Raw genomic sequence first — 12563 nt, 5'->3', positions numbered from 1 at the left:
TTATCATTTATAAATATATATTTTCCAAATAATTCAGATAATGAGTATCTTTACTACCAGTATATAAAATTTCAACTGATTCTTTTTAACCAAGCTGCAGTATTCCATGTTATAGATTAGTCTAATCCCATGAACTTCAACCCTGGTTCATATAATTTGAAGGAAATTTATATTAAGAGGAATAAGTAAAGCTGTTTTCCAAAGGTTTTGGATGTTAAACCTAATGTTCATTCAGAGATTAGTTAGGAGATAAATTCTCTTATTTGGTTAAGCACAGAAATGAATACAATCATAAAAATATAAAAAGAATACTAGAATAGTATTAATCGAACATTTCACAACAGTAATAATTTGGAAAACTGAATATACACAAGATGAAAAAATAAGACGACAAGGTTTTCTGATCATAGTCTCTCTGAGGAAGTAAATCTAATATACCCATACACATGCTGATTCCTATAGGTGCAGTGACATTTGAAGAGCCATTAGCAATCGGTAGAAATAAATGACTGCACTACGTTATTAAAGGCGCTTTTATATACAAGTGAAAGGCTACAACTCATTCTGTAGAACTGCATTCATTATAGAAAATAATTTTTTCTCATTTTCAATTTCTTCATCTATAAATTTGGAATAATAGTAATATTTGTTCTGTCTTGCAGAACTACTGAAGTTCGGCTCTTATGAGTCTGTATGATAATGCATATGTAAGCTAACACACCATCCAGTGTAAGATTCTTGAATTGAAAGTAGCTATATGTGTGTATGTATATGTGTTATACATATATAATTATTATATATTTTTATGTATTTATAATTATACATATATAATTATTAAATGATGTAAATTATAGTAACATCCGCACATATTTAAGTGATTGTTCAGTTTTGGGCAGTCTTTCTAGGAAACATTTTGTACCAATGTTATATTTCACATCAATCCATGTATCATTTTTTTTGTTGTCATTTTGACTTCTGCATTATGGTCACTCAAGCTATTAAAAAATCTTCTGAGTATTCTGGATGTACTTTGTGGCAGTATAGTCAAATTTTCACATGGCCAGTTAAGACATATTTAGTAACACACCTTAAATTTCCCCTTCAGCTACAAAACCTTGTATTCCCATGATGAGCTCTGAGGGAGGCAAAGACATATATGGACTTCTCATGAGCTTATAGCAGGTGGAGACATGACTTCCAAATCATGACCTTCTCTTATTTCAGTGTTTTTTGTTTCTGTTGTATTTGTATTTTGTTTTGTTCTTGGGATCTCCAGAAAGTGCAGTTTCCTATCATTAAAAGTCCAGGGTCAAGGGGTACCTGGGTGGCTCAGTCAGCTGAGGATCCCACTCAGTTTTGGCAGCTCAGGTCATGATCTCAGGGTTGAGAAATTGAGCCCCATATAGGACTCTGTGCTCTGCATAGAGTCTACTTGTCCCTCTTTCAAATAAATAAATAAAATCTAAATAAATAAATAAATAAATATCCAAGGTCAAGATTTGTATATTAGATGCTTTGTACTCCCCTGAAATGTGAAGGATTTTCAAAATATTTCTGTTTATACTAAAGAACACATGGTTTGTAGCTAACATTTAGTCTTATTCATTAGATTTGTCACAAAGCCATGTTCTATTTTCACTATCATCATCATCATCGATTTCAGATTAAACATGAGTTATTCTCTGTATTGTACAATTCTTAGATCCCTAGAAGTATTGGCATAAATTCTAATAAATATGAAATCAAAATTCAGGGTAGAGGATAACTGAAAACACTCTATTTATTGATATGACAACAGTACCAAAATAGCATGTAGCAGAGATTTACTGTTGAAAGATAATAAATAAAAACTGTGAATGAGTGTGATAGACAAGAACGACAAGGTTTCTATAAGGAATGAGAATAAGTCAAAGGGAGGAAATTTGCAGAACCTTAATTACAATAGCAAATGTTATGTCCCTGTCTTCAAAAAGAGGTAAGTTAATATTGTCAGCCTCTGTTGACCAAGATGGGCTAGACTTTCAGTAGTTATTATCCTCAAATCTTGTTAAAGCAGTTTAAGAATTGAAGAATATAGGGACACCTGGGTGACTCAAGTGGTTGAGTGTCTGCCTTTGGTCATGATCCTGGAGTTCCAGAATCGACTCCTGCATCGAGTCCTGCATCATTCTCCTGAATGGCACCTGCTTCTCCTCCCTCTGTCTGAATTTATTTATTCACGAGAGAGGCAGAGACACAGGCAGAGGGAGAAGCAGGCTCCATGCAGGGTGCCTGACATGGGACTGGACCCTGGGACTCCAGGATCATGCCCTGGGCCTAAGGCAGCCACCAAACCCCTAAAAAAAAAAAAAAAAGAGGGATCCCTGGGTGGCGCAGCGGTTTGGCTCCTGCCTTTGGCTGGGGGCGCGATCCTGGAGATTCGGGATCGAATCCCACGTCAGGCTCCCGGTGCATGGAGCCTGCTTCTCCCTCTGCCTGTGTCTCTGCCTCTCTCTCTCACTGTGTTCCTATCATAAATAAATAAAAATTAAAAAAAAAAAGAAATGAAAAATATATATATATTAGTTGAACCCTACAGGAGCTGCTCTTTAAAAAGAGAAGAAGCTGAATCACTACAGAAATTTGAAGAGCTAATGAGTATTCTGAGGAGTGGATTTTATAGGGGAATTTGCCAGATCAATTCACTTACTGTGTATGATTTTGAAAATTTATACTAGAATAGGAGTCATTGTATGTTTCTCCTTTCTAAGACCCAATGTAGAGGGATATCAAAGCACCTTAAAATTGCATAATTTTTCACGTGAAAGCATTTTATTAGTGAGCATGGCAGTGAAAAACAATTTATAGATAGATGTATAGGAAAACTTGAAAAATGCACATTAGACCTTAAAGAGTAGAGCCATTTAGAGAGTATGCAGTCTTTAAGTTAGAAAGACAACCCAAAAAGCCACTCCTCACATTGACCTCTGTCCCTGACTGTGTCACTTGATGTACACTCTGTACTCTGCACAATGGTGTCATCAGTTATGTTAATAGGTTGATATGTTAAACTGTGGGTGAGGTTTAAATTATTAATTACCAATGATTGTTCAACCATACATTGCTTGTGAATACATTACTTATTTTTAAATGAAGCAGGGTAGATTTACATTATATGCTTGCATTAAGATACCCTAATCTGAATGAGAAAAGCAAATATGAAATTTTAACTCATCAGGAATTGGACCCAACTTGGAATAAGATATAGAAGGTGAAATACATTGGAACAACACTATTAATATTTGCTGTGACTATCGCCAATTTGAATATTTCTCTCTTAGCTTAAGAGTCCCTTGACATTTTTTGGAGTACTCTTCCTTCCTTAAATCTTTTCCTTTGTACTAAATGTACTTCTTTGTGATTATACCTGTGCTACCTCCCACTAAAATTTAAATCTCCGTCTTTCCCTATATTTACATGATTGCAAGGCATCTTTCCACCACTCCTTAAGCAGAATGACTTTCTTTCTAAATATGTGATGAGTGCTCTATCATTGAACTTATTAAACTGGTATTGTTTATTTGTTTTTTTTTTCAGTTTACACATTTATTTTAGAAATATCCTTCCAGTGTGAGTTAGTGTCTTGGGCCCAGATCCATTGGTTAAAAAAAGAAAAGTTTAACACCAGGTAAAGGAGGTAGGGGGACCCCAAACTCCAGAAAGTCACAGATAGGTATCATAGAAAACACAGCTTGTGTAGATTTGTATAAAAAGTGGTAGATGGAAAGAAAGCCAAAGGAAGATGTGACGTAGCTTGTGGCCAGATGTCACCTGAGGATTTTACTGGCATCCACTAGATACCAGGTTCCACCACCGCAGCATCCCAGGACACAACACACCCGATAGCTCTGCCCTTTGGTCCTCCTGCAGGACTGGCTTCCTGATTGGGACAGAATAGGGCAGATGGTGCCACCAGAGGTTGGGCCATCTCATCCTGTGGGCAGAGACAGCAGGCACAGACAGGCAGACAAGGACTGGGGCTCCCTCAGGCACCCCCAGGGGTAGGAAAATGAATCCAAGCCCTCTACCCAGACTTTAGTCCTTCCAGATGTGGGCAGAGAGCTCCACAGAGAGCTTACACTCTTACAAGACTACGAGCCCCTTGAATTTTGGATCTTATCTAATTCATCTGTAGATCCACAGATTTTAGCACAGGGCCTTTGTATACTACCAGTAAGTGGAACAATATATGTTAAGAACAATTAGTTTTCTTGATTTTATGTAATACCAGAAGTTTTTAAAAAAATTTATGTTGGATGTCATTACATTAATTGAGTGATTTTGCTCATTACAAGGGGAGGTAGTACTACATTACATCTTTGATTTTTGAGACTTAGTTTTTTAGAATGAGTTTATAATGTGATAGTATATTTAGTTTCTGTCTCTGGGTAACACTATAGGAGAGGCTTCAGTCAATTGCTAGCAACTGCTAGCCAGTGGGTCCTGAAACCTGACCTTGGTCAATAATGGGTCACCCCATTGATCATTGTGATTTAGCATACCAAAGCAACATATCCCAGGTCCTGCTGAGATACCAACAGTTCTCTGATTTACAGAATTGGGCAGGATTTCTCACCAGCCTCAGTCATTTGCAGTTATGTCTTCTCCCACTCCTGCTCTTCACAAAGTGATTAGGAACTACCATAAAATGTGTAATAAAGTAAAATGTTACTTGACTAATGTCAACGTTTGTTCATGACATTTAATTTAGCCAGAAAAGATTACTAATGTAAATTTATCATAGTAAATACAAAGTTATATGTCTCCAAATGGGCATTAATAAAAACTAGGACTTTATGTATAAATTACTTTATTGCCCTTGTATGAATGATAAACTGAGCAGAGGAGTTAAGAATAGTCTTTGAGGTCTGAATTGTATAGTGCACATAATAAATACTCTTATTAAGTTTGATTCGGTATATGACTTTTTCAAAAGAAGCACTAATCTTTATTGAGTTCTTACTATAGTGTAGGTAGTTGGCTAAGTTAAACAACTTACATTCATTATCTCATTGTATCCTCACAATATACTGTTTCTTCTTTTCAGATACTTCACTGAAGGTTATAGATGTTTATTGACTTGCTCAAGTCCCTGAACTAGGTAGTGATTGATAATCTACTTTGAACATGAATTCTCTGCCTTCAAAACCCAAGTCCTTAACTACTGCAGTGTAAGTATATGAATGAATATTATACCTCTTTAAAAAGATTCAGTTTATTACATCTTCCTTACTTTAATGGCTATAAAGATTGCAAGCAGATTTTCTTTTATCTGTTAGTAGTTCATAATTTAGTTTTCCCTTCCTGTCATCTCATGTTATTGTCTGTGTATCTTTAAGCCATCTCAAATTATTTATGAAAGAAGAAATAATATAACTAAGAATTTTAAATAGTCAACCCATCAATATTTATTAATAGAATGGTTCGGTGAACTGAGAAAAATCCCATAAGAAATTGACAACAGTTCATTTGGTCACTATTCCTAGAACAGAGTTAAAGAGATAATGCACGTCAGTACAAATATTCTGAGAACTGTAAGAAATAGAAAGATTGAGTGATCTAATTCCTCTCAATATGACATTGGGCATGACAGTCAGAGCCACTGAATAGAGTGCCAGTTTTCTCATCTGTTAAAGGGATAAAATTTCCTCATCTGATAATGTTGCCCTCTTATTGCAAAGTAAACTTTAAAAATAGGGGTATGAACTCTAATGTGTCTCTTCACTTTATTATTGTTATTTTGCTACTGTTGTTGGCTTTGTATTTAAAGAGAGAAAAGATAGAAATCCTTTAGATTCAAAGGGAACCTATTCACAAATTAGGATTGTGGATTCTAACCTGAATTTTCAATTTAGTCATACTATATTTATTATCAGTGTGTGCAGCAGATTATGAGTTGCAGAATAATACAAATTTAATAATTTTGATGTCATATCAAAAATAAGGTGTCATTAAGTATAAGCACAAAGCAATAAATCTCAGTGAAACAATAACAATGGTACTTTGTTTCAAAAGTGCAGTAAAAAATAAAAAAAATACATTTTAGTTGCTTTAGTTAACATAGATGGAGCAAAACATTGTGGTTCATATTTTATCTTATTTCTAAGAAGATCAATCGATAGGAGCATTTTCTAGCCTGTGCTAAATGTGATGTGTAAGAAAATTGGGAGGAGATATCCCACAGTGAAGAAGGTGTCTTAAAAAATACCTGTGCCTCTTTAAAAGACCTTCACTTTATTCCCCACTTTGCCAAATATGTGAGAACTAATTATACTGCCCAGAACTGTCTATGTTTTATGGCATTTTTTGGAAAAATTTCAAATATCACATCTATCAATAGCTGATAATTCCATGAGTGTAGGTGGGAGGATATTGAATATATATGTACATACATATTCAATACTTATATAAGGAGGTTTAAATGAAGCTGTGCTTCTTTGTTAAAGAATGCCCATAAATGCAAGCAGCCATTTGTGTGTCCATTCAATATCTGTCTGTAAACACCATGAAAGATATCTGTCTTTACATCTGTGTATCTATAATGTCTAACAGTGTTTATGGCACAATAAAGTTATGTAACAAATGGATTTTCATTAGGAGAGTGTTTGAATATATAATTGAGCTAATGCATGAAGGTAGTTTGGGAAAATCTAGGTTACTCACAGGAAAGAGTCCTAATTTGGAGAATTGTTTTTAAAAAGAAAGGTTGGGTGACAGAAAACTAGATTTTTGTGATCTTGAGATCCAGGTAAAGGAATTTCAATCTGATTTAGTGGAAATAGAGAGCTAGTAGAAAGACTGGCAAAGATAAATGGAGACAAAAGTGGACATCATTAACAATGACCGATTTGGAGTACTCCATTGAATCCAGTCTTTTCTCAAAATTCTTTTTGTAGCCTTAATTTCTCTCTCTCTAGAGCACAATAGAATAATAGAAAAATAAGGAGCTGAGAGGAGGCTTACCTGATTCAAGAAAAAGGGAGGAAAAGGAGGAGAAACACCATAGAAATCAGAAACTAGCAGTCACTGAGGTCCACATTGGATCCACACTGCTATAGCTTAACCTGGGGAGTAGCCAGCTGTGTTAAGGGTCCTCAGGACCACCTCAGGTCAGATGGTTTCCTAGGAGGACTCTGAAGTTGTTATATTTATCTTTACTCTTTATTGGAGCAAAATAATACAGATTATAATCAGCAGAGGAAAAAGGTACAGGAGACAAAGTGTTTCCACTATCTAAATGCAAGCTTTTGAGAGTCCACATCTAGTAGAATCATGTAGAATGCATTTCATTCTCCCAAGAATGTTGTATGACAACACAAAATATTGCCAACCAGGAAATCTCCTGCTAGTAGAGGTGCCCAGAGTTTTTGTTGGGATCAGTTATATGGGCATTCAGCACTGTGTGACTGACCTCAGTTTCACAAGCTCCAGACCCTGAGAGAAAGTAAGTGTTCACCATAAATCACATTGTTAATATAAACTATCTTGAAAACTAGTGTAGTGTGGCCCAAGGCAAAAGGCATGCAGAAACATTCTCATTAAATGGAAAACTCTAGGAGCTCAGCTCCCAGGAGCCAGCCAAGGGCCAGACCTGAAAAGGGGCCTTTCCTGGGAATTTGGAGGCTTTGAGCAACTCAGGCTACAGAGTTAACCCTTTTCTGTGCACTCCCATTTCAACAATTGCCAAAGTGTTGATTGTGTATCATTTCCTGTGCAAGAGACAGAGGAAGTTGTAAAGAGAGGACAGAAAAGGTCAATCTACCCCTAAGCTCTATTTTAGAAGCCAGGTGAGCAATAATGAATAAAAACTCAATACTAAAAACCAAAATGCAAAAAATTCCATGTAACTGCCCTTGCTTTACAAATTCAAGGGGAGATGATTTAATAAAATTCAATTGATACATTATAAAATGATAGTGGAAACACTTGATGAATATCTGGTATGACTTATCTTTTATGTGTCCATCCTTAAGTCATGAGAAAATTATAAGAGTTTTAAGGTATTATTTCAGCTTCTACAGATGCTATATTTATGATATCCTAGGCCAATGGCAGAAGATACATTGAGAGAAGCTGGCATATAAACCATTATCTTTAAACATTTTATTATCAATCCAACCCACTAATGCTTACCCCCATGCATTTTAATGCCAGCTGAAGATTTCATTCTGTTATTTCAGCTAATATAAAAATCCATGGCCCAGTAGAAAACATTCAACTTCATTTTTCTAAAAAATATGTGATTATGGAATTATAGATGCATATAAAATTCTGCTTAGTGATTACCTGAAAGGGACCCTTAAATTATGAAATTTTGAGTAAACTGGCATGACTTTTCCTTAAGGAAAAGTATTGAAATTAAAAACAATTTGGCTAATAAAATATAAACATGACATCCACAACATCATCTAACATATCATGAAATATAAATAGTATTCACCACCTAAAAAATTCAGTGTTTATCCCTACAATCAGTACTCCAACTCCAACTTCTCCTTTGGATGACATGTCTTAAAATATACAGGCTTAGCTAAATACTGTTGATACTCCACATGGACCATACTGTATTTTTTTTGTTAAAGATTTTATTTCTTCATGAGAGACACAAAGAGAGAGGCAGAGACATAAGCAGAGGGAGAAGCAGGCTCCATGCAGGGATCCAGATATAGGACTCGATCCCAGGGCCCGGGATCACTCCCTGAGCCAAAGGCAGATAGATGCTCAACTGCTGAGCCACCCAGGCATCCCAACTAGACTGTATTTATCCTCAATTCACATCCATTTGTATTAAGATTATTCAGACTAGAAAAAAGAGGATGTGTTTGTCACATTCTTGCTCATAACATTTTATGAAGAAATACTAACTTCTTACATAGCATCTAATTAAGGATTTTGAAAAACAAATTTTGTCCCAAATAATTTCTGCCACTGGATTGATATCATGCCTTAAATTTCCTTGTATCAATTCTCTGGCCTTTCCAGCTTTTACTTTTTATTTTATTTTATTGTTAAGATTTTATTTATTTATTCATGAGACACACACAGAGAGGCAGAGACATAGGCAGAGGGAGAAGCAAGCCCCCTGAGGGGAGCATGACCCCAGGACCCCAGGATCACAACCTGAGTCGAAGGCAGACTCTCAACCACTGATCCACCAAGGCATCCCTTTAAGTTATTTTATAATCTGAATATGAATCCATAAGTAGATGTTCCTTAGTTGTGTGAGATACAGTGACTTTATTTTCAGTTTTACCTCTCTACCTGGTTCCGAACATTGGTGGCAAGTCATAAAATACTGTGGGTATCAACATATGTTGCTAGTTCATCTAATTAAATAAAACATGACTTTAAGGGCTAGGTTTTTATAGATACATGGCTCAAAAATTTATACTGACCTCCTTTCTACTAAGACTTTCATCAACCTGAGATTTCCCTAAAACATAATCTTTTTTTTTTCTTATTGTGCAAAGAGAAGGGCAGAGTTTATGATACTGATGTAGAAACAAATTAACACACACACACACACACACACACACACACACACATACACACCATTCAATTTTTGATGTTAGAGCAAAACATGAGACAATTAAGAGTAGCTAACAGGTGGCTCCATAAAATAGGATAATTTTCTACCACTTTCCTATCTCTCTGTTTTGAGATCAATCTCTGATAATGGAGAGGCCTCATTTGTGGAAAACACTTCAGAGATAAAACCTCAGAGTGTTTATGTGAATTGAAATAATGAGTGAAAAGAGCCAATAGTTTCACTCTTTGTATCAAAACAGGCAATTTGGGAAAGTTTGATGTTTTAAGATTTGTGAAAATGTACTGATTATTGTTCTTAAATTTGTTTAAAATTTGTTTTAAAATGTGTTTTTTTTTTAATTTATTTATTTATTTATTTATTTTAAATGTGTTTTAAAACACACAGAGAGAGAGGCAGAAACACAGACAGAAGGAGAAGTAGCCTCCATGCAGGGAGCCTGATGTGAGACTTGATCCCAAGACCTGAGCCAAAGACACTCAACCACTGAGCCACCCAGGTGTCCTAATAAAATCCTATTTCTAATTAAAAGCAAAGGCAAAGGCAGGTTAATCTTTATATAAATATGACTATAATGGAAATGTGGGTGCTTTATACATGACATTATAGACATAGGGTGCTGCTGTCACTAGCCAATGTCCATATTATGACCTTGATGCCAGATGTCATGTGACATAACTGCCCCCTAGTACCACATGCTTTTGTAACCACTATCATTTATTGAGCAGTTACTATATGGTAGCACTTCCACAAGTGTTTTGTATTCATCATCTCATTCATTTCTTAGAACTATCTGTAGAGAATATATTATTGCTATTTTAAGGAAAGTAGAATTCAGCAAAGTTAGTAAAAGTATCCAAGGTCATTGCCCAGGATAGTTAACAGAGAATGGATATAAACTCACATATGTATCTGAAGCCTGTGCTCTGAACCACTGTGCTGTTTTTTTCTCATCCACTTTACTAGTGGCTACAATTTTATAATTACTACTTCTGAGTAGTAAGTCAAACAGGAAATCAAAAGGAAGCAGGAAGAAGAGAAGGGCATTACTATTTATGTTGAGCAATAAAGAAAATGAGGCACAGAGGACTAATGCAGCAAATCCAGCATTATGCAGCATGAGGGTATTAGAAAAACCTCCATAATCAATTTATGCTAATCCCAGATCCAGATCTCATTCAACTGACCACTCCAATCTCTTCTTCTATACCATGCATCTCTCAAAATAAAAGCATCATTTCAGTGGAGTTTCCCATTCCCAATCACCTTTTGTCCCTAATTTAAAGCCAAAATTCCATTTGCCAATAATTTCCACAAAATATTATGACACATGTGATGAAAGGACACATTTCTTGTGCAAAAATTAGACCATAAAAGAACGAATATAATAAAAGGAAAAATGAACTGCTATAGTGGGAGAACATAAAAACATTGTGGGAGAAGTACAGACAAGGAATAATCGTTATTCAGCTTGCAACAGGTGACACCTGAGATTATTCGAATAGACAAAGTAAGTTTTCTTTAGGAAGAAAAAAGGAGGCAGGAAATTTGAGTGAAGACCGAATGACTAAGGTGTGAAACTCTCATGGGCATGGTATATGGATAAAACAATAACTGGAACAATTTGCCAGGAAAACATATAGGGATTTGGGGGTATCAAGTGAAAAATGTGAAACTGAGATATGACTGTATGATGATGGCATTTTATCAGACAACATGAATGATCTGTTTCTTGTTGTTGCTTCAGTGGATGGAAGCTATGGAATATGCAGGCATCTCTCAGGTGAGAAAATATTTCATAATTATAGTACGATAAATTTTCTTCTAAAGTCAGCAATTTTATAGAAGAGCAAAAAAAAAGTAACTATTGCATATGGGTTTGTTTACTTTTTATAATTTCAGGGAATTTGTGGACAGTATGTGCTTTGTGAGCATAACCCTAGAAATAGATAAAATTATTTGTATTGCCAAGAATATCTTATACATAATTTCACTACAGTGATGCAGATGTGTTAAATACTTTGTCCTGTTATTCAGTCCATTAAGGCAAATGGACAAATGGAATTTTGTGAAAAGAGGCATGCGTGAGAGAAAAATGTGGGTTTAATGGAAGAGAAAGAATCAAATTAGAAACAACAACAAAATCAGTAATTAGTCATGACCTGGCCCACTGGAGCAGAACTAATACAAAATACTGGCATGTAAAATAATGTATGTTTTCCAGGTCTGCTTTAAATTATTAGTGCCTAAAAGAAAATGAAAATAAACATTAATCTCCATTGGACAGAAAAGGAGTGTCAATAAAATTGCAAATGGTAACATGTGACATTTAAAGGAACTTTTGCTTAAAAAAAATGTTTCTCGGGGCTCCTGGGTGGCTCAATTGGTTAAGCATCTGCCTTTGGCTCATGTCATGGCCCTAGGGTCCTGGGATCCAGAGGCCCATGTCAGGCTCCCTGCTCAGCAGGGAGTTTGCTTCTCCCTCTCCCTCTTCCGTTGCCTCTCCCTCCTGCTCATGTGCGTGCTCTCTCTCTCTAATAAAAAAAAAAAAATCTTAAAATTTTTTTCTCAAAAAATTAAAATAAGCCTTTCTTCTAAGTTATTATTAAATAGAATGCTTTTATAAATTTTTTTTTAATTTTTTATTTATTTATGATAGTCACAGAGAGAGAGAGAGAGAGGCAGAGACACAGGCGGAGGGAGAAGCAGGCTCCATGCACCGGGAGCCTGATGTGGGATTCGATCCCGGGTCTCCAGGATCGCGCCCTGGGCCAAAGGCAGGCGCCAAACCGCTGCGCCACCCAGGGATCCCAAATAGAATGCTTTTAAAATCTATTTCCATCTACCACTACTGCATTGTTTTCTATTGCAGAAATAATGTGTTATTAGAAAAGTGTGTGCGTGTATGTTGTGTGCACACACATGAAGTGCACATATTCATTTTATTGGAGCTAGTTAGTACTATTTAAATTCAGAA

The sequence above is a fragment of the Vulpes lagopus genome, chromosome 5, assembly GCF_018345385.1.
Source record: "Vulpes lagopus strain Blue_001 chromosome 5, ASM1834538v1, whole genome shotgun sequence".
NCBI classification, from domain to species: domain Eukaryota; kingdom Metazoa; phylum Chordata; class Mammalia; order Carnivora; family Canidae; genus Vulpes; species Vulpes lagopus.
This window is presented reverse-complemented; position numbering follows the sequence as displayed.